A 24,429-nucleotide genomic window follows, 5' to 3' on the forward strand; every position below is an offset into this window, starting at 1 on the left:
AAGGCTCTTAAAACTCTGAAACCCTCCTCTATGCCAAGTGCTTCAACCCCTAGAGGGCAGCATGCACTCAAAGAAACTCACCCAGGGCCCAATTAGAAGCCCTGGAAGTGGCCAGTTGCCTTCTTGAATTGTTTCTTATCAACCTTAAAAGAGACCCTTGAAAATCTCATTAGAAACCCTATCAAGAACTTAGGAGAGTATTATCAGTTTCCAATAACTACCACAGAAATATGATCCATTGACACCATCACAATACAGACCCTGGGAAATTAAGAAATGTGGTTGAATCCCCCCCACATTTACTGAAGGAACTCTGCTCGGGAGGAAGCACCTCCCATTTCTAAGACGGGGTTGCTTCTTAGGAAGTGATTTCCTGTAATAACCTATCCGCTGCCTTCTCACTTCAAAGTGTCTCAGAGGGACAAGGGGAGAGTAAGGGGTCTCTGCCCTCCCTCATCCCACCCACCTAGCCTCTTTGCTTTCCTTCATTCTTGGCCCATGCAGCGTGAAGGGCGCTTCAAGCACTTGAGACGCGGTTCTTAGCCGCCCTTCCGAGGATTCTAGGATTAACTTTCGCCTTCCCTCACTGATAGCTTCATCCCTGCCTCAGACACAGTGGGAAGACGCAGGCCCCGCCCACACCCAGACCACAACCCCCCAGCGATACAACCAGGCCCACGGCCCACACCCTTCATACTCCCGGCGGCTCCGCCCCGGCTAATCGAACTGGGGCTGTGCATCTTGGGCTCCACGCGGCCTCCACGGGCGCGCCCTCTTCAGAAGCCCTGGTTTGTAATCCAGGCCCATCCTCTAGTAAGGGTCCTCAGGCTTCCAATGTGCAGAGTGGAGATTGATGCCAAGCACCTTCACCTGCATTCTGGAGAGGCAGATGGGGATTAGCCGCCACTTAGATGCCAAAATCATCTTGGATAACAGGTAACGCAATTTCTCCTATTCATAAAGACACATCAGTGAGGTTTCTATACTGATTCTGGTTTGACTTTGGATTTTGGGTGACTCCGTTTATTTCTCAATGTCTGGTTTTGGGTGGATAAAACAGTTTTCATCTATGTATGGGATGTTGTCAAAACAGGACACTAGAATTGTTGTTTTTTTTTTTAATTAAAAATAACCCTTCCAGTATTAAAAGGCAGTATCCATTAATTCAATCGACCATTATTTTCATAAGCAAATATGTTTGAAAAAATTAGCAAGTAAATGCATAAATAAATTACCTACATTGAAAGCTGTTACTGGCGGGTATGATAACATGTTTCTTGTTAACTAGTTTACATTTCTTTTGAAGTGAATTTCTGGCTGACAGTGTTTATGTCACAGATGGTATCCTCACCTGCTTCATTAAGGCCTGTTTAGAATACAGCTCTAATGTAGGTTTTATTCCATGTAAAGCCACCTAGAGATAATTTTAAATGATCATATCGACTAACAAACACGTAATCAAGAAGCTCTTAAAATTTTATTAAAATTCAGGTCTTTCACCATTAGCAAACCTGCTTCATTAACATATTAATAGATAATGTTCCTGCTCATAATTAGCGTGTATTTTCTTTGCATCATTGTAGTTAAAAGAATTCAGGTGGAGTTTGATAGAAAAGTTTTTTTTTTAAATTTCTGGCAACAAAGCACCTGGAGAAAACAACTGAAGCTCCTGACCACCATTTCCATTTTAATCACTGCTTCCTCCTGCCCACAATTTTCTCTCCTTAAACTCCATTTTATCACTGATTTTCCCCATATTCAACCCACTATGAATTATAGACATGATAAGCGATGAACTACATACAAACGGGTGAGGGTTTGGCCCACACACTGAAGGCTGAATGCTACCTGCAAGAGAAACTCCAGGGACGAACATGTTTTCATCTCGAGTTTGAGAGAAGTGGCAACATTAAACCTGAAAAGAAGCTCATGTTTTTCTTTAAAACAAAAAATTTTTTAAACCGCTTGTTCAAAAAGTGTATAGAACAAAGAATAGAGCCCATGTATATGTTTCTATTAAAAGAGTGATATCTCTTTATCTATTAAAAGAGTGGCATCTTACAGAGAGGAATAATTCAGGGAGCCACCTAGGAAGGATTATTTCTTTAATGACCACAACATTAGATTAAGTCTATCATTGAGACCCTTGGAATAAAGTACATGATTATTTTGAAATACTGTATTCTCACTGACTAGCGATGTACTCGTGATACGTTCACAATAAAGAATGGAATAAGCATTATCTCTTGAGGTCACAGTTATCTTAAAGTCACAATCTCATCTTAAAGGAAAAATGATATTTGTACTAAAAGTAATAGTTATCCTTCTATGGTCTAAACATTTAGCCAATGCTATTTACCAAAACGGTTCTGAAGCCACACCATTCTGTGACTTTAAAACTCATCTGTGACATGTGGCAGAAGCTGCTCACACAGTCGAAGCATACTGGAATCTCTTGTATGGGCCAGAGATTAGTTTTACACATTATAAACCTGCTGCACTTGAGTGTCTTAGGTCTTAGAGAACATCTGGTCGCCCCACTCATTTTATGCAGGAGCATATGCAGGCCCAGAGAAGTTCAGCAACTCTGTTTAGCTGTTAAGGGCAGAGGTGGGGACTCTTCTTTTTTTTTTAACCACACCTGTTTCTTACAATTTGCTGGCCCTGATATTCTCCGTAAGAGAAAAAAATGGAGTGATATCTATGAATTATTAAAGAGATAGAATATGCTGGCTGTGCAGGGAGAGCAAGTAGAATGTGATCATGAAGAATGTTTTCATCATCCACCCAGGACCCCACTTGGATAAAGGGACGATTCAAACACCCTACTGAAGACTTAGCTGGGGCGGTCAGGAGAGGTGCTGCCTCTTTGTCCTTTTAACAGTGTGATCCTGAACTTGTATTTCTACATTGATGAATTGTACTTACAGGATTACGTACAGTACTGTCCACTAGAACTTTCTGCAGTGTTAGCTATCTGTATTGTCCCATATGGAAATCACTAGCCACGTGTGCATATTGAGCGCTAAAAATGTCGTTAGTGCAACTGAGGAACTGAATTTTTAATTTTATATTATATTTATTCATTATTTATTCTTGACTATAGTATTAGACAGCACGGGTTTAGTATTGTAGTATTGTACATCCCAAAGAAGAGTTAGATTCAGATAATGTCAGTGAGCTAGAGACCCCTGGTGGAGGGGGCTGTCATCTGCAGGACACAGAGCACAACTTATTAGTAAGGTGGGTGCTTTTTTTTTTCCCCCTATGGTGTAGCTATTTCAGGATTCTACACATACTTTGATGCTAACACGACCACTTAAAGTAACATGAAAATTCTCTAGGTGTTACAGGATGGAATAATGTAGAATTCAGGGACTAATTATTATATTGATTGATGTTCACAGTTCACCGATATCAAGTGTTTTATGTTATTTAGCAGGACACTGACAGGACGGTGAAAGTGGCTTAAAACACTACACTTTTGTTGTCTGACATGAGTAACAGAATATCCTAGGTCCCTAGGCAGGCCAGGAAGCATTCTTCAGGAAGGATGATGGTCTCAAGTTGTATTATATCAATTAAGAGATGATACAGCTTGGCCGAAATCTGCACTAAAGTCCCATGTAGAAGAAAATAAAGTTAGGTCTTTATCACACACCCTGCAAAAATTTTTCAAATTTTTCTAGGGTTATTTTTACTAATTCTCAGTAATCACTGGGAATCATCAATTTCAGTGTTTCGCTTTTTAATGTATAGATTGTATCAAGAGAGGTCAGGGCTAGGAGAATCTTCTGTATAAGGTTGCTAGTTGAAACCTCTCTTTCCCTTAAAAATATATATTTATATCTTATAAAAAAAGATGTAAAAGATAGACACTAATATTCTCATTTTTTAGGTGAACTGTTAAATTACTTCATTCTAAATAACATGGATAATTGGGGACAAAAATGAGTTTAGAGCTCCAGATTTTAAAAATTCAGTACTCAATTATGCAACACTTTATCATTTTAAAATCTCCTCCTGTCTGTTTTTAGCACTGAAAGTCCTGAATGTCAGGGAAACCCTTAGTCCTGGACAACTGGACAGTTGGTCATCCTGCAAAAGATCTTCTCTTTTATAAGCTATGACAAACTATAGCAGTAATAGTAAAAAAAAAAAAAAAGGTGAAATTATTGAGCCATAACTTTGAAGAGGCCTTTAATGTGAAGAAGCATTATCGTCTTGAGGAATTTCTAATATTTTTAATTATAGGCAGCACTGTGTGAAATATTGAGTCTGGGTCCCTGTAGAGAAAAATCAGTAAAGTATATGCATGAAATTGCCATCTTAACTGACAGGGATATGTGATAGGCGAAGATATAAAACAAATGATGATTATCTGATCAATAACCAAGTTTAGTATATTTGTTCATTGATTTTCCCATCTCTGTGCACATTAGCTGTCAACTAGCTAGACGCTAACTAGCTAACTAGCTAGTTGAGTGACAGATCAATCTATGCCAAATCTTTACCGTGAGTTTAAAAAAAAAAAAATTCCATCTTCCGTCTCTACTGTTTTTATCTACTTAATTTTTGATAACGTATATTAAATAGTATTCATGTAAGTAAAAAATTATGAGAAGGTTTGTTCTTAAAAATTCATATACATGATCACAGACTTTAAAACAGATTCCTTCTCCCTTTGAATCATCAAACTGAAGCCCAGCTGTGGTGGAGTAAAAAGAGTTTGCACTTTGAAGTCAGACAGATTTACTGGTTGTGTGATCTTGGGTAAATTATTTAGCTTTTCTGATTCTAGTTTCTTCCTTTATAAAATGTGTATAAAACCAACCATCTGAACGAATTGCCTGAGAATCAAATGACATCGTAGACAAACCACCTGGCAAGTGGAAGATTATCAGGAATTAATAATGTTACACATCATGATTAACAGTGGCAAACAAAATGGATGGTACTAAGAGGCAGTTAGAAATACCACTGAATCAGGCATCAATATTTGGATTAAGACCAAACTTGTCACTTTGTAACCTTGACCTTGAAATACATACTTAATAACTGTGACTTTCAGTTTCCTCATCTGTAAAATGGGAATAATTTTTTCTTTATCTTTTAGTTGCAAAAAGTAAAGTGAAATAAAATATACCCTCAAAGTAAAGAAAGGACTCCCCACCCATGTGATGCTGTGTTCCCAGGAATATTAACCCTCCTGTAAGTTCATGTCCACACATCAGCTCACCTCCCACAAGTTTTGCTTCCTACATCCATCATTTAGGCATCATGACCTCCAAGCCTGGCCTTTATTTAGCTTTTTGTTCCCTTCCAACCAAGATATGCCTCCTAGCCACCAGCCCAGTTCCTTGCCCCTTAAGTGAGTTCCTGGCAGGGCAGCTAGGTAATTTGCAGGGCCCAGTGCGAAAATGCTGGACACTTCATTCCAAAAGCAGGAAAACAGTGCCACTAAAGGTACCAAATGTAAAACATGACAAAATTAAATCGTTTTACCATATGATTCAGCAATCAAGTTTCTTGGTGTTTACCCAAAGGAGTTGAAAACTTATGTTCACACAAAACCTGCATGTAGATGTTGATAGCAGCTTTATTCATAATTGCCAAAACTGGGAAGCAATCAAGATGTCTGTCCTTCAGTAGGTCAGTGGATAAACTGTGGTACGCCCAGACAATGGCATAAAATTCAGTGTTAAAAAGAAATGAGCTATCAAGCCATGAAAAGATATGGAGAAAACTTAAATGCATATTACAAAGTGAAAGAAGCCGATCTGAAAAGGCTACCTACTGTATGGTTCCAACTCTATGACCTTCTGGAAAAGGTAAAACTATGGAGATAACTAAAAAGATTAGTGGTTGCCAGATGCTGGGGGTGGTAAGGATGAATAGGCAGAGTACAGATGAATTTGGGCACAATGGAACTACTGTGTATGATAGAATAATGGTAGATACATGTCATAATAAATTTGTTCAAACACATAGAATGGGTGGGCACAAACTGTGAACCCTAATATAAGCTGTGGACTCTGGGTGCTAATGATGTGTCAGTGTAGGTTTATCAGTTCTAACAAATGTACCACTCATATGGGGGATGTTGATAATGGGGAAGGCTAAGCACTAAGTGTAGAGGCAGGGTATGTATGGGAAATCTCTGGATCTTCCCCTCAATTTTGCTGTGAATCTAAAACTGCTCTAAAAGGTAAAGTTTATTTTTTTTTAAAGGAACATGGGGTTGTCCCCTTGACAAATTTGCCCATCATTCTTCCCTGGCTAGATTGTAGCTACATCTTATATTAGTTGTTGATTCATCGTATTTCTTTCAAGAGTCCTTGGAAACTCTCAGCATTGATTTCACTATGTAGCACCCACAAGGAGGACTTCGTTTCCCTAAGCTCTGTTTTAACTGTCCAATGAAAGATTCTCTGTCCTCTACCTTTTCTGATTCCTCTCTCCAGGGTATTTTTTCTCAACTAATGGTAGTGCCAAACAACCGTATTTACCCTTTAATGGTCAATTCTACTGTCAGTTTGAAACTATTTCTCCTTTTTATACAAGTCACTAGGGCTTGATTGAGATGCACTAGTGTGCAGATTTTATAAGTTATTCTTTTATGAGTAACTGTATCTTATGTCTTACATTTCTTAGCAGAGACTAAAATCAGAAGTTTCACCTGAAAATAAAACAAATATAAACTGTTCTTTTAAAAAATCAATGATACATGTTCCAGCATGGACAAAGGTCAAAAACATTATTATAAGTGAAAGAAACTAGATACAAAAGATCACATATTGTATGGTTTGATTCATATGAAATGTCCAGAATAGACATATCTATAGAGACAGAAAGTAGATTAATGATCGATGAGGATGAGTGGGGTGTTACTACTAATGGACAGGAGGTTTCTTTCTGAGCTGATGAAAATGTTCTAAATTGCATTGTTGTGATGGCTGTACAACTCTGTAAATATTCTAAAATTATTGAGTTACAATTTACAATGTGAAATTTACGGTATGAAAATTATATCTCAAGTGGTTTTTCAAAATAAAATCAACGGATATAATCCTTTGTTGAACATATACATCAAATTCCAGTTTCCTGTCTTTTTCACATCTTTTTGTCACTTTCTATTTTTTTAATTTTAATTTTTTATTACTCACTTTCTATTTTTATTCATTCTAGAGTAGCCTTCTAAAACATATCCTGTTACTTTAGAACCGAGAACATCTCAAATTTTCTTTTAAAAGAAATATACATTAAAAAATCTGAGCAGAGACAATTATTAAAGTATAAAATTTTGATTTGTTTTATGAAATCTTCCCTAGTTTCTTTAAATTGACAAATTTGCCTAATACATTTTAAATATGCCTATATGTATGAAATGTTTATTTAAGCTCTTATGAAAGTTTACTTGTTTTATGGAAAATACCTAGGCAGGGTTAGAGAAGGAGCTGTCCCAAAATAGGGCTGCTGTTGTGGACTGAATGTGTCCTCCCTAAATTCATACGTTGAACCCTAATCCCTAACGTGATAGTATTAGGGGGTGGGGCCTTTGGGAGGTAATTAGGTCATGAGGGTGGAGCATTCATGAATTGGATTAGTGCCCTTATAAGATGAGTCACAAGAGAGCTTGCTTCCCCTCTCTCTGCCATGTGAGGATATGATGCTAAGATGGCTATCTGCAGACCAGGAAGCAGACCTCACTGGACGCCAGATCTGTCAGCACTTTGATGTTGGACACTGCAGCCTCCAGAACTGAGGCTGAGAAACGAATACTTGTTGTTTAAGCCACCCAGCCTATGGTGTATTGGTTATAGCAGCCTGAACTCAGACAGCTGCTGAGTGGGAGTACTACTAGGGTCAGCAGAGCCAGAGTTCCCCAAGGTTCACAGCCACTGGGACAAAGTTGCTGCCAATATCAAAATTTTGGCTATATAAGCAGTCCCTAAACATATATTATTTGTCTGCCTGCAGGATCTGAAGTGAAAGAAGCAGTAGAGGAAAGCCAAATGTAAATTAATAATAAAAACTGCCGTTATTGGCCATCACTATGCACCAGGCACTGTGCTAAGTGCTTTACACCCATTCAATTTATCCACACAACAATCCTATTTCTAAAATACAAATAGAGAAACTGAGACTCAGAGAAGTTAAATAACCTGCCCAAGGTCTCAGAGCTATAAACTAATCACCATATACGTAATGTTAAGAAGATATCAGACCTTTCATGGAGTAAAGAACCCCAGAAAATTACTTGTCCATTTTGGAAGCCACTAGTTGTATGGTATAGAATTGAGACTGGTTTTATCATCAATGAGGTAGTTGTTTTCTTCATATTTGCCTGTTCTGTTCTAAGTTGCTGAGTCTCTTCCCCAAAGTATAAAAATGCACGTTAGAGGTTTAACCCATAGCAAAGGGAAGTGTGTCATATTACAACTTAGTTTAAACTAACCCCTGGAGTGCTGCGATGTGTCCATGTTGGATCAAAGGTTCTTCCCAAGCAGTCTGATTTTATGAATTTTCCTGAGCTGTGTTAAATAGCATCCCATTAGCATCATCATGAATGAGGAGTGAGGGGTGGGCTCAGCACAAAAGCATGACCTCTTATTAGTTGCTATTCTGATACTTTGTCAGCACTGATTCAATGGCAGGGAGAGAAGCCTCATAGGAGATTATGTAGAAAGACTATGCTACACTTTTCAGCCTTTCTCAAGCCATCAGGGCAAAGAATTGACTGCTACTTATATCCATAATTATATGTGGCAGTTTGGCTCTGTAATTAAATTCAAAATAAATCACATGCAGCAATTTGTTAAATTTAAATAATGTTACAAAAAAATAAAAAGATCAGTGAATGAAATGAGCTTCTGAACTTAGGGATATGATTTGAGGAAAGACTGTCATTCAAACTAACAGGGTTTTTGGCTGCAAAAATAAACTCAGTAACACTTAACTCTGCTGAATCTAGGATGTGATGAGGCCATTAAAATCTGTGCCATTGGACTGGATTGTAAAGGAAACGACTGCAAATCCTTCATGTACAGGAAATTCAAAACAAGTAATGTTCATAGACTGGTTTCAATTTATTTTCCAAATGATTAAGAATTACACATAATATTAAAATCTAGTCGGATTTTCCCAGTCCTTCAGAAGAGGCTGAGGTACAAAGAAGAGATTTATCCAAATCGGTATCAGAACTAGGATAAATTAAAATAACTATGTATAACAACAACAATAGCACTATGTGCTTGCTGATTTTTTTTTTTAATTAAAAAGCACTCTCATATACATTAAATAGGTAGAAGTACCCCAAGAGAGTCCAGAAAAAGACTTGATCTGTGGTCACTTTAAGCTGCTCACTGTCAGCTGGGGGAGACAGACAGGGTGGGACAGGGTGAATGGGGTAGCCTAGGGCTAGATTTGCCCAACAGACTTGATGGACAGAAGAACAAGGATTAATAAGGAGATTGCCCCCAGTGTCCTTGTAAAAAGAACTTCAAGGCCTGGAACTTAGACATTAGGCAACGAGGATGTAGCTGAGCTATCACTCTATGTGGTGGAAAACAGTGTGCTGGTGTGGCTGGAGGTGTAAAGGTCCTCGCTTCTCCAGCGGGGGTGTGGTGGGTGGAATACCTGACTCTGGGCAGGCTGACAAGATGCATTACGCTTGAGCGCCCCCCGCTGAGATGTGAGGGAGACAGTGGGAAGCCACATCTATCTACTTGTATCTCTATCACGTGCATAAACTTCGTATGCTTATCGACTGCTTTAGGAGTAAATTAAAGTAGAAGCAAACCTGAACCAAGTCTAAATGACTGTTCTTGCCCATCCTTGAACCTGAACCAAACTTTGTGGTCTGACAAATACAGTGTAGTCAGGCTTCCATGGCTAAAACCAGGCCTCCAATAATTTGAATTATGAGTTAGTCAGTCTATTTAAAATTTTTACTTAGAACACAAGCAAATAATTCTCCAGCTTGTGAAGGGAGCAATCTACCAAAGGTAGGCAGGTTCTGCAGTCAGACTTTTAAAAAACTCACAGTTTTATCTAAGAAAATTTGGTAAAAATTTTAATTTATATATTTTTTGTTACAAAAGGGCTGATTCTAATTCTCCTGAGCTGAAAGAAGCCTGTTCTATGGTAGATATCTACCTCATCATATCTGCCATATTCTCTCATTAGACTAAGTAAGTCAGTAAGTCCCGCCAACACTCCTGAGGAGGAGCTTATACAGGGGAATGAGTACTATCAAAGGTGGAGATCATTGGGGACCACCTTACAGGCTGCCTACCACAATATCCAACCTCACTCATAATCAAAGAAACACAAATTAAAATAGCAAAGTATCATTTAAATTGTTTATATTATTTAAGTTTTAAAATTATAACATCCAGCAATTGCCAAGGTATGATGAAGCACACTTTATTGGGAGCAAACGTAAATTGATACGTTTTGGAAAGCAATCTATAAATATGCATTAGAATCCACAAAAATATTAAAAATCCTTTAAACCCAGTAATCCTGCCTCTAAGAATCTATCCTAAGGAAAAAATATTATAGAAAACAAAACCCAAAATCTGTAGGCATGGATGTGATTACTACAACACTTTTTATAATAGTAAAAAATTGAGGGGAATGGGAAAATAATATCCAGAAAGGAGTGGTTAAATAGAGGTTTATTTCCTTTACGGAATATTATACAGTCATTGTTTTTATTTATTTTTTTTAATTAATTAATTTTTTGCTGCATTGGGTCTTTGTTGCTGCGCGCAGGCTTTCTCTAGTTGTGGCGAGCGGGGGCTACTCTTCATTGCAGTGTGAGGGCTTCTCATTGCGGCGGCTTCTCTTGTTGCGGAGCACGGGCTCTAGGTGCACAGGGTTCAGTAGTTGTGGTGCGTGGGCTCTAGAGCACAGGCTCAGTAGTTGTGGCGCATGGGCTTAGTTGCTCCACGGCTTGTGGGTTCTTCCTGGACCAGGGCTCGAACCCGTGTCCCCGGCATTGACAGGCAGATTCTTAACCACTGTGCCACCAGGGAAGTCCCAGTCATTGTTTTTAATGTCATGAAATAACATTGTGAAATGCTTATGATTTAATGTAAATTGGAAAGATAAAGACATAAAATTCTTTGTCAATTATAGTTACTATCAAGTAAAAATATTTATAAGAATAAAAGACTAAAAAATTTACTCTCAAGTGCTATCAATAATTGAATTTGAGTGATGGAATTATAGATGATTTTTATCTTCTACTGACTACTTTTAACCTTGTTTTGGATTGTAATTATTAAAATTAAAAAATTATGTAGGAATTGATTCATATATGTATATATTCATCCAATTACTTACCTTAAAAATATCACCATACATCTATATATATAGTGCTTTTTTAAAAATTGGGGTATAGTTGTTTTACAGTGTTGTGTTAGTTTCTACTGTACAGCGAAGTAGAGTTCTCTGTGTTATACAGCAGGTTCTTATTAGTTATCTATTTTATAAATATTAGTGTATATATGTGAATCCCAATCTCTCAATTCATCCCACACTCGCCCCCCTTTTCCCTTTGGTGTCCATACGTTTGTTCTCTACATCTGTGTCTCTATTTCTGCCTTGCAAACCAGTTCATCTGTACCATTTTTGTAGATTCCACATATATAGTGCTTTTATAAGTTTCAAAACATTTTACCACTACTCTTCACTTTTTAAAAAATAAATTTATTTATTTTATTTATTTATTTTTGGCTGCGTTGGGTCTTCATTGCTGCACGTGGGCTTTCTCTAGTTGTGGCGAGCAGGGGCTACTGTTTGTTGCGGTGTGCGGGCTTCTCACTGTGGTGGCTTCTCTTGTTGCAGATCACAGGCTCTAGGCGTGCGGGCTTCAGTAGTGGCACACGGGCTCAGTAGTTGTGTCTCACAGGCTCTAGAGCGCAAGCTCAGTAGTTGTGGGGCACAGGCTTAGTTGCTCCGTGGCATGTGGAATCTTCCTGGACTAGGGCTCGAACCCTTGTGCCCTGCATTGGCAGGTGGATTCTTAACCACTGTGCCACCAGGGAAGTCCCACTACTCTTCACTTTTATTGTCACTATATTCTTTTATTTATTCTTCCCATTGCAAAGATTAGAAACTGAGGTTTGGAGAGTTGCTGGCAAGGTTACAGAGCAAATGGAACTCTCACATGCTGATGGTGGGAATCCAAGATGGTACAGGTGCTCTGGAAAACAACTTGGCAATTTCTTATGGAGTTAAACATAAACCTATCATGATTCAGCATGCAATCCCACACCTAGAAATTTACCTAAGAGAAATGAACACATGTTCATACACAAAAAATCTATTTGCATGCATTTAGTAGCTTTATTCCTAATTGCAAAAACAAAAACAAAAGCCCCCAGACATGGAACAACATGCTTTTCAACTGGTGAATGAATAAACAAATCATGGTGCATCCATACAGTGGACTGCTCCTCAACAATAGAAAGGAACTACTGATACATGCAACGAAATTGATAAATTTCAAACACACTATGCTAAGTAAATGAAGCCACACTCAAAAGGCTATATATGGGCTTCCCTGGTGGCACAGTGGTTGAGAGTCCGCCTGCCGATGCAGGGGACACGGGTTCGTGCCCTGGTCCGGGAAGATCCCACATGCCGCGGAGCGGCTGGGCCAGTGAGCCGTGGCCGCAGAGCCTGCGCATCTGGAGCCTGTGCTCCACGGTGGGAGGGGCCACAGCAGTGAGAGGCCCGCGTACCGCAAAACAAAATAAAAATAAGGCTATATATTATATGATTCCATTTATATGGAATTCTGGAAAAGGTAAAGTTATTGGGACAGAAAACAGATCCTTTGTTGCCAGAGGCCAGGGGTGACAAGGGTTGACTGCAGAAGCACAGCACAAGGGAGTTTTTGAGACAACAAAACTGTACCACATCTTGGTGGTTACATGACTATACATACTTTGTCAAAACTTATAGAACTGTGTGCCAAAAAGAGTGGGTTTTACTCTACATAAAAGAAAAGAATAAGTGACTTGCTCAAGGTCATTAGACTAGTCTGGCATTGTTTCCAACATTGAGTAGTTCTATCTCTACATCTTTCTACCTTCACCATGCTTCTGGTAAAACAGATATCTCTTGTTAAAGATATTTCAGGCAATAGCAAACCACCTGGATACATTTTGTTGAGTCATGGATCCCACAAGGATGACCCTGAAAAACAACCGCTTTAAGGGGTTTAGAGTGCCTGGAGGAATGGGTTTGGAGGTCATTTAAGTGGTGTCTCCTCTCTCTTAAGGATCTCTTGCATTCCTAAAGACAATGGGTCCAGATGCTGTAGCATTAGCATTAGGGCTTCTCCTCTGGGAAAGGAAGAAAGGAAAAACTAACATTTTATTGAATTCTTATCATGGTGCCTGAAGGATATGAAGTTAAGAAGTTTCACACATATTATGTCATTTTATCATCACAGCAGCTTTCCAAACCAAGATATTATTATTCCCATTTTACACATATGGAAACTGAGGCTCAAAGTGATTAAGTAATCCACTGAGAATGAACTCAGACAACTCTGTGCTTAACTGTATCCCACCTTATTTGAACACAGAGAGTTGACTCATAGACTTGTTATGAACCCTTTCTTTCCCATTGCAGAGTCACAAGAATTTTCTGTACCTTGAATATGAAGCTACATCTATTCTGGAAGAAGGAGGAAGTAAGTGTCTTTTTCCAATTTGTACAAAAGTGCTATACAGGCAAATAATGGACCTGGAGTCTTTTATTGGCCCTGACTGCCCTCCCATGTAAATGGTCATGGTACCTCTCTCTACAGACCACCCTCATCCCCTGTAGCCTGCTTTCCTTCTGGCTTCACGGATGAGAGTTTTAGCTGGTATATCTGGGAGAAGGGGAAATTCTCTGGAGTCTGGGGAGGCAGGATGGCAGAAGCAAAGGATAAAAAACTTAAGGAAGTGAGAAGGATAAGGGCAATGAAATAAAACAATGAACCACCAGGAAACTCATTGCTTTGTCTTACGCATTCATTAGGTTAAGCTTTCAGAGTCTGCTTACCATCGAAAAGCTAGGTCTCTGGTTAATCAATCTGGTGAATTAACATCCAGGCCAAAGTCTTTAAAGCTCATCCTCTATAGCCTTAAGTTTTATCCCCATTTTTATTCCAGGAGAAAAGTAGGAGTCAAAGTGATGAGTAAGCTTTGTGACTGAATGTTTTGTCTGCCATGTACAGATCTGAGTTGCTTTTTGCTACATTCTTCCAGGCAACTCTGTTGGGGTTCCGCGGTCTCTACTATTCATCTGCCCCTGATGGAGTAGAGCTGGGCCTGAATGAAATAAGAGCTGTGTTTTTAAGTTGAAGTTCTATCCCAAGCCTACAGGAAAGAATGTCTGTTGTACTCGTTAATGCTGTTCATCAAATATTTCCACACTTCTTGAAATATGTTAGGAATGTCCATCCTGGCCCCTTTCTGGTTTGGTGTGGTCATGTGTCTAGTTCTGGCCTGTGAAATGTGAGCTGAAATGAATTGTGATACTTCTCAGCCCAGTACTTAATTGTCCTCTGGCATGGGGATGGGCTATGTCATGCCTGCTCGTAGCCTGAATCGCTGAGTGATTGCAATGAGCAGAGCCCCCTGCTGATCATGAGGGGGATGCTGTTTTAAGCCCCTGAGATAAGGGGGTTGCTTGTTGCCACTGCATAATGTATTTTGACTGATACAATACCTTTATGGTTCTGTATAATGTTTTCAGTTTTTGATACTTTTGCCGGCTAAGAATTAATAATTGATGGGCGATATTTCTGGTTCAAACAAGGAATGTTCTCACAGAGCTATGTACCAGTATGATATAAAATTTCTCAAAACAAAAATATGGCGCCGTGTTTGAGACTGTCTAAAAATAAACTGTCAAGAATTACCTTATTAAAATACTATTAAAGTAGGAAGATAATAAAATTAATTGTTTATCTCAAAACCATCAGGTTAATTAAGCTTTTATTATATGTCTCTAACACAATGTTCCTTTAAGAAAAACTCAGTGGGTTTACAAATAAACCTTTTATATTGACTAAAACAAGTTTTCTTAACTTTATTAATCTTGATATTAACTATTACTTTATCACTTATAATCTGTTTGATGTGTTGGAGGCATTTAAAAAATGAAAACAGAAACATTCTTAAATGTCCAAAAAGAAAAGCAAAATATTAAAACCATTAGAACTGTTAGATTTCGTTGCCATCTTTTAAAAATATCACTAGCTTTTAGAATATTATATACTGTATAGAGCATGTAGGAAGAATATATTCACAATGAAACTTCCTTTTTTATTTTCTTTAACTTTAAATCTTGCCAGCATGCACAATACTGCTTTGAAGTAGTTCATCATCCTTAAAGAATACATTTTTATTTTTTATCTTTTATGTCCCTAAGTTAACAGCGGTATGTATGTTTCTCTTAGACAACCAGAATATCCTGATATTCAAATTACAAGACCCCAGAGACAAAGTCCTTTAACATTTACTTCTTATATTCTCAGAGCTGAGTGGATCCTGCTTTTCACAGATTTGCTGTATTTCATTGATTCTAAGATACATTCTTAAAATTTTTTACATTTTATATTTTAACATTTACTATTTTCCACTAAACTGTGGAGCTATCACTGATATTTTATATCTGGGAATAACATGATTTTTATTTCTTTAAAGATAACTTAATTATTCTATCTAGATACTTCTAGAATTTTTGTGTTTTATATTTAGCAAATATTTTATATTTAGCTTAAAGATGCAACCAATTATTATTGGTTAAATATAGTAGCTTAAAGATGCAACCAGTTATTATTTGTCATGATTCTACAAGGGGAGCTAGGCAGCTTCTCTGCTGGTTTCATGTGGCACTGTTGTACAACTGCATTCATCTGGATGGGCAGCTGGACTGAAAGATGCACAGTGACGTTACTCCTGTGTCTGGCAGTTGGTCCTGGCTGTCAGTTGTGGAGTCTCAGTTTTCCTCCATGTGGCCTCTCATTCCCCCATTAGATTAGACTGGATTCTTTTCATGGCTGGGTTCCCTCTTAAGGCCTAGGCTCCAGAACTCACAGAGCATCACTTCCATCATGTTCTATTGGTCATTATAAGACACACCCAGATTGAAGGAGTAGGGAAATAGACTACACTTCTTGATGGAAGATGCTTCCAAGAATTTGTGGCTATATTTACCCTCTAGTCACATAATTATTGATATTCCTCTCCCATGCATAAGACACTTATCTCCTCCTAAGACCTCCAAAAATTTGATACAGCTATAGCATCAGGTGCAATATTTCATTATCTGCATCTAGTTCAGATATGGATAAGGTTCCTCCCATATGGCAACCCATGATCTAAAGATTACTGAACTAAAGCAGAAATCCAAAAACGATTTCTGTAAAGATCCCCTTAGTAAATATTTTTGGCTTTGTGGGCCATTTAGCCTCTGTTGTAACTATTCAATTCTGTCGTTGTAGTGTAAAAGTATCCATAGATAACATGTATATGATGAGTGTGGCTGTGTTCCAATAAGTGTGGTATTTACAAAAACAGGCTATGGAATGGCTTTAGCCCATGGGTCACAGTTTGCCCACCCCTGAATTAGAGGATGAGAGGCCCCACAGAGGAAAACTGAGGTACCCTAGCCAACAATCTAAACCAACTGTCTGACGTAAGAGTGAGATGATTTGTCCAGCCAGCCACCAGCGAGGAACTTCCCAGTCAACCCACAAAATCATGATAAATAATTAATTGCTGTTTTTTAATCAACTAAGTTTTGGGCATTTCATTACACAGTAATATTTTTTTTTACATTCCAATAAATCTGGAATATATATATGTATATATATATACATATATATATATATGCTTTTTCAGATTCTTTTCCATTATAGGTATTACAAGGTATTAAATATTGTTCCCTGTGATCTACAGTAGGTCCTTGTTGTTTATCTATTTCATATATAATAGTGTGTATCTCTTAATTCCAAATCCCTAATTTATCCCTCCCCCTCCTTTACCCTTTGGTAACTATAAGTTTGTTTTCTACCTCTGTGAGTCTATTTCTGTTTTGTAAATAAGTTCCTTTGTATCATTTTTTTAGATTCCACATATAAATGATATCATATGATATTTTTCTTTCTCTGTCTGACTTATTTCAGGTAGTATGATAATCTCTAGGTCCATTCATGTTGCTGCAAATGGCATTATTTCATTCTTTTTTATGGCTGAGTAATATTCATATATATATATATATATATATATATATATATATATATATATATATAAAACATCTTCTTTATTTATTCATATGTTGATGGGCATTTGGGTTGCTTCCATATCTTGGCTATTGTAAATAGTGCTGCTATGAATACTGGGGTGCATGTATCCTTTTGAATTATAGTTTTTGTCTCTTCTGGATATATGCCCAGGAGTGGGATTGCTGGGTCATATGATAGTTCTATTTTTAGTTTTTTAAGTAACCTCCATACTGTCTCCATAGTGGCTGCACCAATTTACATTCCCACCAACAGGGTAAGAGGGTTCCTTTTTCTCCACCTCCTCTCCAGCATTTGTTATTTGTAGACTAGACTTTTTGATGATGGCCATTCTGGTTGGTATGAAGTGATACCTCCTTGTAGTTTTGGTTTGCATTTCTCTAATAATTCACAATGTTGAGCATCTTTTCATGTGCCTGTTGGCCATCTGGATGTCTTCCTTGGAGAAATGTCTATTTAGGTCTTCTGCCCATTTTTTGATTGGGTTGTTTGGTTTTTTGATATTGAGATGTATAAGCTGTTTGTATATTTTGGGAAATTAATCCCTGGTAGGTCACATCGTTTGCAAATATTTTCTCCCATTCTGTAGGTTGTCTTTTTGTTTTGTTTATGGTTTCCTTTGCTGTGCAAAAGCTTTTAAGTTTAATTAGGTCCCATTTGTTTATTTTTGCTTTTGTTTGCATTACTTTAGGAGTCAGATCCAAGAAAATATTGCTATGATTTATGTCAAAGAGTGTTTTGCCTAAGTTTTCCTCTAGGAGTTTTATAATATCCAGTCTTACTATTTAGGTCTTTAATCCATTTTTAATTTATTTTTGTATATGGTGTTAGAGAATGTTCTAATTTCATTCGTTTACATGTAGCTGTCCAGTTTTCCCAGTACCACTTATTGAAGAGACTGTCTTTTCTCCATTGTATACTCTTGCCTCCTTTGTTGTAGTTTAATTGACCATAAGTGCATGGGTTTATTTCTGGACTTTCTATCCTGTTCCATTGATCTATGTGTCTGTTTTTGTGCCAGTACCATTCTGTTTTAATTACTGTAGCTTTGTAGTATAGTCTGAGATCAGGGAGCATGATTCCTCCAGCTCCATTCTTCTTTCTCAAGATTGTTTTGGCTGTTTAGGGTCTTTTGTGTTTCCATATAAATCTTTAAAAATTTTGTTCAGTTCTTATACAGTGATATTTAACTAAAAGAAAAATTGATACCTGGAAGTGGGGTGCTGTTGTAACAAAATCATATGGCATTTGGTAAATAGTAAATATATGTACAGTTTCCTGGGGAGAGAATGAATAATTTTAATTAAATCCTTATAAGGATATAAGGCCTACAAAAAGGATTAAGAACCCCTGATCTTAATATATCCCAATAAAATTTTTAGTGTCAAGATGTGGTAGATTAAATATGATCACACATTTTTTTGCTCTAATTAAAAAATTTTATTAACAACCAGAAACTCATCCATGGAGAACGTCAAGTTAAGAATCCCTGGCTTGAGTATTGGTATATTTTCATTAACTTTCAGTTTACCCTCTCCATCTGCAGATACAGTTCTTTATTTAGCTTATTAAAATTATTTTTCATTGTTATAGCTTTATTGCCTCCATTCCAAGTGCACCATCCATATGTAGGCTCTCTCTGCTCTGTCTTCCACTACTACTACTTCTTGGTTGTCATTTTCATCTCTAAATTCTTTTTTTTGTAATTTTAGCAAGCTTCTCAAATATTTTCTCCGTATTACTAATTTGGTTTCCTTTGGGGTTGGTTCAGTTCATTATGGACATATTACTTAAAGGCAATGTGTGGATCTGGTTTGGTTTCTGATTAGATAAGACAAGTACCTGAAAAAATAATTGTTGAGACAATTGAGGAAATCTGAATATGGTCTGAGTATTAGATGTACTAAGGAGGTATTAGTCTTATTAGGTGTGCTGATGGAATTGTGGTCACCTTTTTTAAACAAAGGGAAAAAAAAGACTATGTATCAGATAAACTCACTCAAGTAGGAGACTTCTCATTAAAATTAATGCAAGGCAAAAGACAATGGAATAACATCTTTTAAACGCTGAAAGGAAAGAAATTGTTTCATTAAATGGAATACATTAAATATGTACAGTTTTTTTGTAGTGACAATTGTAACTCAATAAAATGTTTTAAAAAGAGAGTATCAACATATAATTCCATATCAAAAAATTCTTCAGAAAAGAAAGCAAAATAAAACATTTTCAGACCAATAAAAAAATGACAGACTCATTGCCAGCAGACTTAACACTACAAAAAAATGTTAAAGGAAGTTCTTCACATTGAAGGAAAATAATACTAGATGGAAAATAGGACCTACACAAAAGAATAGAGAGTTCCAGAAATGGTAATCATATGAGTATATATACAAGATAATTTCCCTGGTTTTAAATTTTAAATAATACACTGTTTACAATATATGGAAGTAAAATGTATGACAATAGCAGAAATAACATAAAGAAAAAATTGAATTATGTTGCTGTAAGTTCTTTACACTATGTATGACGTGTTGTAATATTTGAAAGTAAACTGGTAAATTAAAGATGCATTATAACTTATTTATAAGTTATGAACTCTAGGAAAACCATTTTTTAAAGAATTAAAATAGATAAAACAATTGTGATTTTAAAATGAAATACTAAAACATACTCAACTACCAAAAGAAGGCTGAAAAAAGAGGGGAGAAAAAGAACAAAGAATAGAGAGAGCAAGTATTAGACTAATAGCAGTATGGTAAAATTAAACCAAACGTATTAAAAATTACTTCAGCTAGATATGGTCTAAACATCCCAATAAAAAGGCAGAAATCAGGGCTTCCCTGGTGGCGCAGTGGTTGAGAGTCCGCCTGCCGATGCTGGGGACGTGGGTTTGTGCCCCGGTCCAGGAAGACCTCACATGCCGCAGAGCGACTAGGCCCGTGAGCCATGGCCGCTGAGTCTGCGCGTCCGGAGCCTGTGCTCCTCAATGGGAGGGGCTACAACAGTGAGAGGCCTGTGTACCACACACACACAAAAAAAGGCAGAAATCATCAGTCTAGATAAAAAAGCAAGATCCAACTACATGCTGTCTACAAGAAAAAGAGTTATATAAAGTCACAAATAGATCAAAAGTAAAAATAATGGGGCTCTGCTTCTTGTAATGGCAACGTAGCTTCTATTTAACCGAATGTTCAATAGATAACTGTAAATTCTAGACAAAATATAAAAACAACTACCTAAAAGTCCCAGAGAGTAACAAAAGCAGGCAGAATCTAGAAGGGAGTCAACATTTGGATGAAGAGGACATCATTGGAGGAGTTTCAGACCTTTATGGCTTTTTTCTTAGAAAGAGGCCACAGTGGAAAATAAAACTCATTAGAAGCCTATGGAACCTCTACAATGAATCATTCACAGTGGATGAAATCCAACATTACTATGAAGAAAAAAGAAAATGAGACTCATACACAAAAGATAATCAGTGGATACCAACCCTAGGATGACCCAGATGTTGAAATTAGCAGGCAAGGATTTTAAAGCAACTATTACAGCTATGCTCAAGGACATATGCTTGTAATAAATGAACAAATAGAAACTATAAATAAGAGCCAAATGACAAGGCAGCATCTTGAGCACATGGTAAGGTTGTGGGCTCATGGACAAAGTGAGCTGGAAAGCGCTGGAGCAGAGAAAGTCCAGGCCAAGTGTTAAGTTTGGCTTGTGATGCTTATAATTAGAATCAATCATTTGCAATTGCAAGTTTACCTGATGCAGTCCTGTCCTCTTCATCCAATTTCTTAAGGTTCCTCTCAGTTTATGAACCTCTTAAAAGTATTAATATTCTAAGATCTGATAATTAAACCCTGTGGGATAAATCAAATCATTATTACAGAATTGTCAAGTTAACGTTGCTGCTGTTTCAAGGTCCAACAATGGGTCTCTTTTTCACTAAAAGGTGTAATGATGACTAGAATACCAAGATCTGGTATAGCCTACACTATGCTTCTAAAGCTTGGGCCTTTAACCCTTACATGTAGTCACACTGATTGTGACAAAAGAAAGATCTATGAGCTTGGCTATAAAATGTATGAGAGGTATTTTCTACTGCTACATGCACCATGATGATAAAGTTCACAGTTTAAACAAGACTCAACCCATGCCTAGTGAAGTTAAGCAACTTCTGTTGGACGTTTTGCAGCCTCAACAGCATGGAAGACGTTGACTAAGCAGGCATCAGATCAATGAGTCTTTGAATAGAACTTCAACTGGGTTCTCTGACCAAGCATTGCAGACCCTGCAAAAGACACTGAATGGTATCATTGCACCTAAGAGGCATTTACCATAGCAACCAATCTGTCAGACATGATCATGTATGAGAGGAATTTCTTTCTCCTTCTTGAAGACATATTGGAAAAGAGCAACTAGCCAAAGAACAGAGAGATCATCGTGGAGGTATTAATGGCTGTACCCATGGTACTCGAAAGAAATCTTCAGCCACACTTTCAAGACAAAAAGTAGATCTAGACAAACTAGTAAAAGAAGCATTTCATTAATTTCAAAAATATGAGATTCAAGTAAAGGAAGTTGAAAAAAAAGACGATATGGTTTTCTTTTACAACACTCTCTCCAATCCCCTGGAAAAAAGAGGAACATACAGCTATTTAACAAAGGCTCTGATAAATATTCTGCTGGAGGAAGAAGTCAAGCCAAGCAATAATGACCTGTGTTTGGTTAGCTGAGACAGGTAGAAGAAACTCTGTTGAGACACTTTGTCCAGAAGTGTGTTGTTTTGTTGAAGCTTAATCAAGGCATCCATAAATTAATGGACTGATTATGCTGGTGAGGTGCTTGCCATACTGTTGGCAGAGTTATTGGACCTCTTGAATGCTATGACCAACCTAATGGTAAGAAATATCTTTATTCAAGAGTAAAAAATTTGATGATCATTCCAATAGCAATAATAGTCTTCACTGAATGATAGAATACTTTTAAAATGGAAACTTGACCTGTGCTTGTTTAATGATCTAATAGAGCATGAGAATGAATCTGTGCTTTATGTTTTTTTATCACTTGATATTGTCTCACAGGTCACTGAAGCTCTGCTTTTTTAAAAAATCTTTTTTCCTCTGCTTTTCAGATTGGATAATTTCTATTGATCTGTGTTCAAGTTCTTTGTCCCTTTCTTCTTCTGTCTCCAATCTTCTCTTCAGCTCATCCAGTGACTGTTTTTCCCATTTCATATGTTGTAGCTCTTTAGTTTCAGAATTTCCATTTGATTTATAAAATAGCATTTATTTCCCTAAAGTTCCCCATTTTGTTTAGCTATTGTCAATAAAATATTTTAATTTGTCTTTGAATATATACATATATGTTATTATATATATTTACCTCTTTAAATGTACTTTTCTGCTAATTCCAACATTTTGGTCATGTAGAATTCTGTTTCTATTAACTGCTTTTTCTTTTGACATTGGGAACTATCTCCTATGTCTTCACATGCCTAGCAATTTTTTATTATAATCTGACCATTATGAATAATACATTTTAGGGTCTTTGGATTCTGAATTCCTTTATCTTCTGCTAATCTTCTTTGAAGAATACTCATTTTTGTTCTACCAGGAAGTTAAGTTACTAGCTGATCCCCCTTGAACTTGCAGAGCATTGGTTTTACACATTCCTAAGCATATTTATTGAAATATTTGCCCCTTACGTTGGAGGCCAATCTTTTAGTCCTGTGACATTGCCTTTTTTTCCAAGGCAAACTTTCTTTTGATGGAAAGCCAGAGGTGTTCACTGAATCCATTTAACTTGGTGAGAATCAAACTCCAAACTCTCCTGCTTTTACATTCTTCCAGGTACTGTTTTCTGCTGAGCTCCTTGGAATCTCTCCTGTGCGTTTTGAGAGTTGGATTGTGATTTGAATAGCATTTAAATGCAAATTTGGGGTCTTCCCTCTCTCCACCCCAAACCCTCTACAGGGTTCCTCTGTTCTGGGATTTCCCTAACGTAATTTTTCAGGTAATTTTGCAGCCTCTAACTTCATGCTCTGATACCTCAAGCTGAAAACACTAGTCTTTTCTGTTCATCTTCTGTCTGACCTTTGTGTGGTCTGAGTAGTGCCCTCAGTGAAATAGCCTGGTAAACTTGGTTCTCACCCAGTGAATGGTTCCATTAAAGACTAGAACCCCCTTCAGTTTCTGCCTGCTTCTGATCATTTTCCAAAGCCTTCAAATAATTGTGTGTGTGTATGTGTGTGTCTGTGTGTGTGTGCATTGTCCAGAGTTTACTGTTGTCTGAGAAAAACTTAGTCTGATATAAGCTACTTTCCATGACCAGAATCAGAACTCCCATTCAAGAATACACACTTAAACAAGCTTTTAAGGTGATTCTTTTATACTCTAAAGTTTTGGAGCTGCTGTCTTAGATAAACTGTTGTTCTTAACTTTATCCTTTAAAAGTCATCTTTACTGCAAAAAAGAAGTTAAACTCTTTAGGTACATTAGTCACACTCCTTTTAACCGTGAAAGTAAAGTCCTGCAAAACATGATAACTATACTTTTCCCCACAATGTGTTCTTTGTTACTACAGTTTCCTAAAGGGACTGGAACCTGTCTGTTAAAAATCAGAGAACGTTGTAGTAGAGTGGAAAGAATACAGTGTGGTACTAGGTTGTTAGGTTTTAAATGTGATAATGCCTAAAGTAAAGGTCCAATAATATCAAAATTACCCTAGAAAATCCTATAAAATGGTGACAAAAATTTGTGTATATAATTTGATACAGTAATTTTTATGTGCATTAAAATTTGAGAACTACTGAGCTAGACAAAAATGGTAATACAAAGAAACTCTCTAAGCAGTGGGTGGACATTCAAACTATCCTGCTGTCAAAATAACTACAAAATTAGAAGATGTGAATGGGGAGCAGGTAGAGAATTCTTAAAACTCCCTGTTTGTCAACCCAATCCAAAAATGGGCAGAAGACCTAAATAGACCTTTCTCCAAAGAAGATATACAGATTGACAACAAACACATGAAAGGATGCTCAACATCACTAATCATTAGAGAAATACAAATCAAAACTACAATGAGATAGCACCTCACACGGGTCAGAA

At 37.2% G+C, this 24,429-nt stretch overlaps 1 pseudogene; it reads left to right on the forward strand.

Annotated features, from left to right (window-relative positions):
* Positions 1-21,428: 21,428 nt before the first annotated feature.
* LOC136118402 (phosphorylase b kinase regulatory subunit beta pseudogene) lies at positions 21,429-22,056 on the forward strand (annotated as a pseudogene).
* The last annotated feature ends 2,373 nt before the right edge of the window (positions 22,057-24,429 follow it).

The sequence above is a fragment of the Phocoena phocoena genome, chromosome 2 (assembly GCF_963924675.1).
Source record: "Phocoena phocoena chromosome 2, mPhoPho1.1, whole genome shotgun sequence".
In the NCBI taxonomy this organism is placed as follows: Eukaryota; Metazoa; Chordata; class Mammalia; order Artiodactyla; family Phocoenidae; genus Phocoena; species Phocoena phocoena.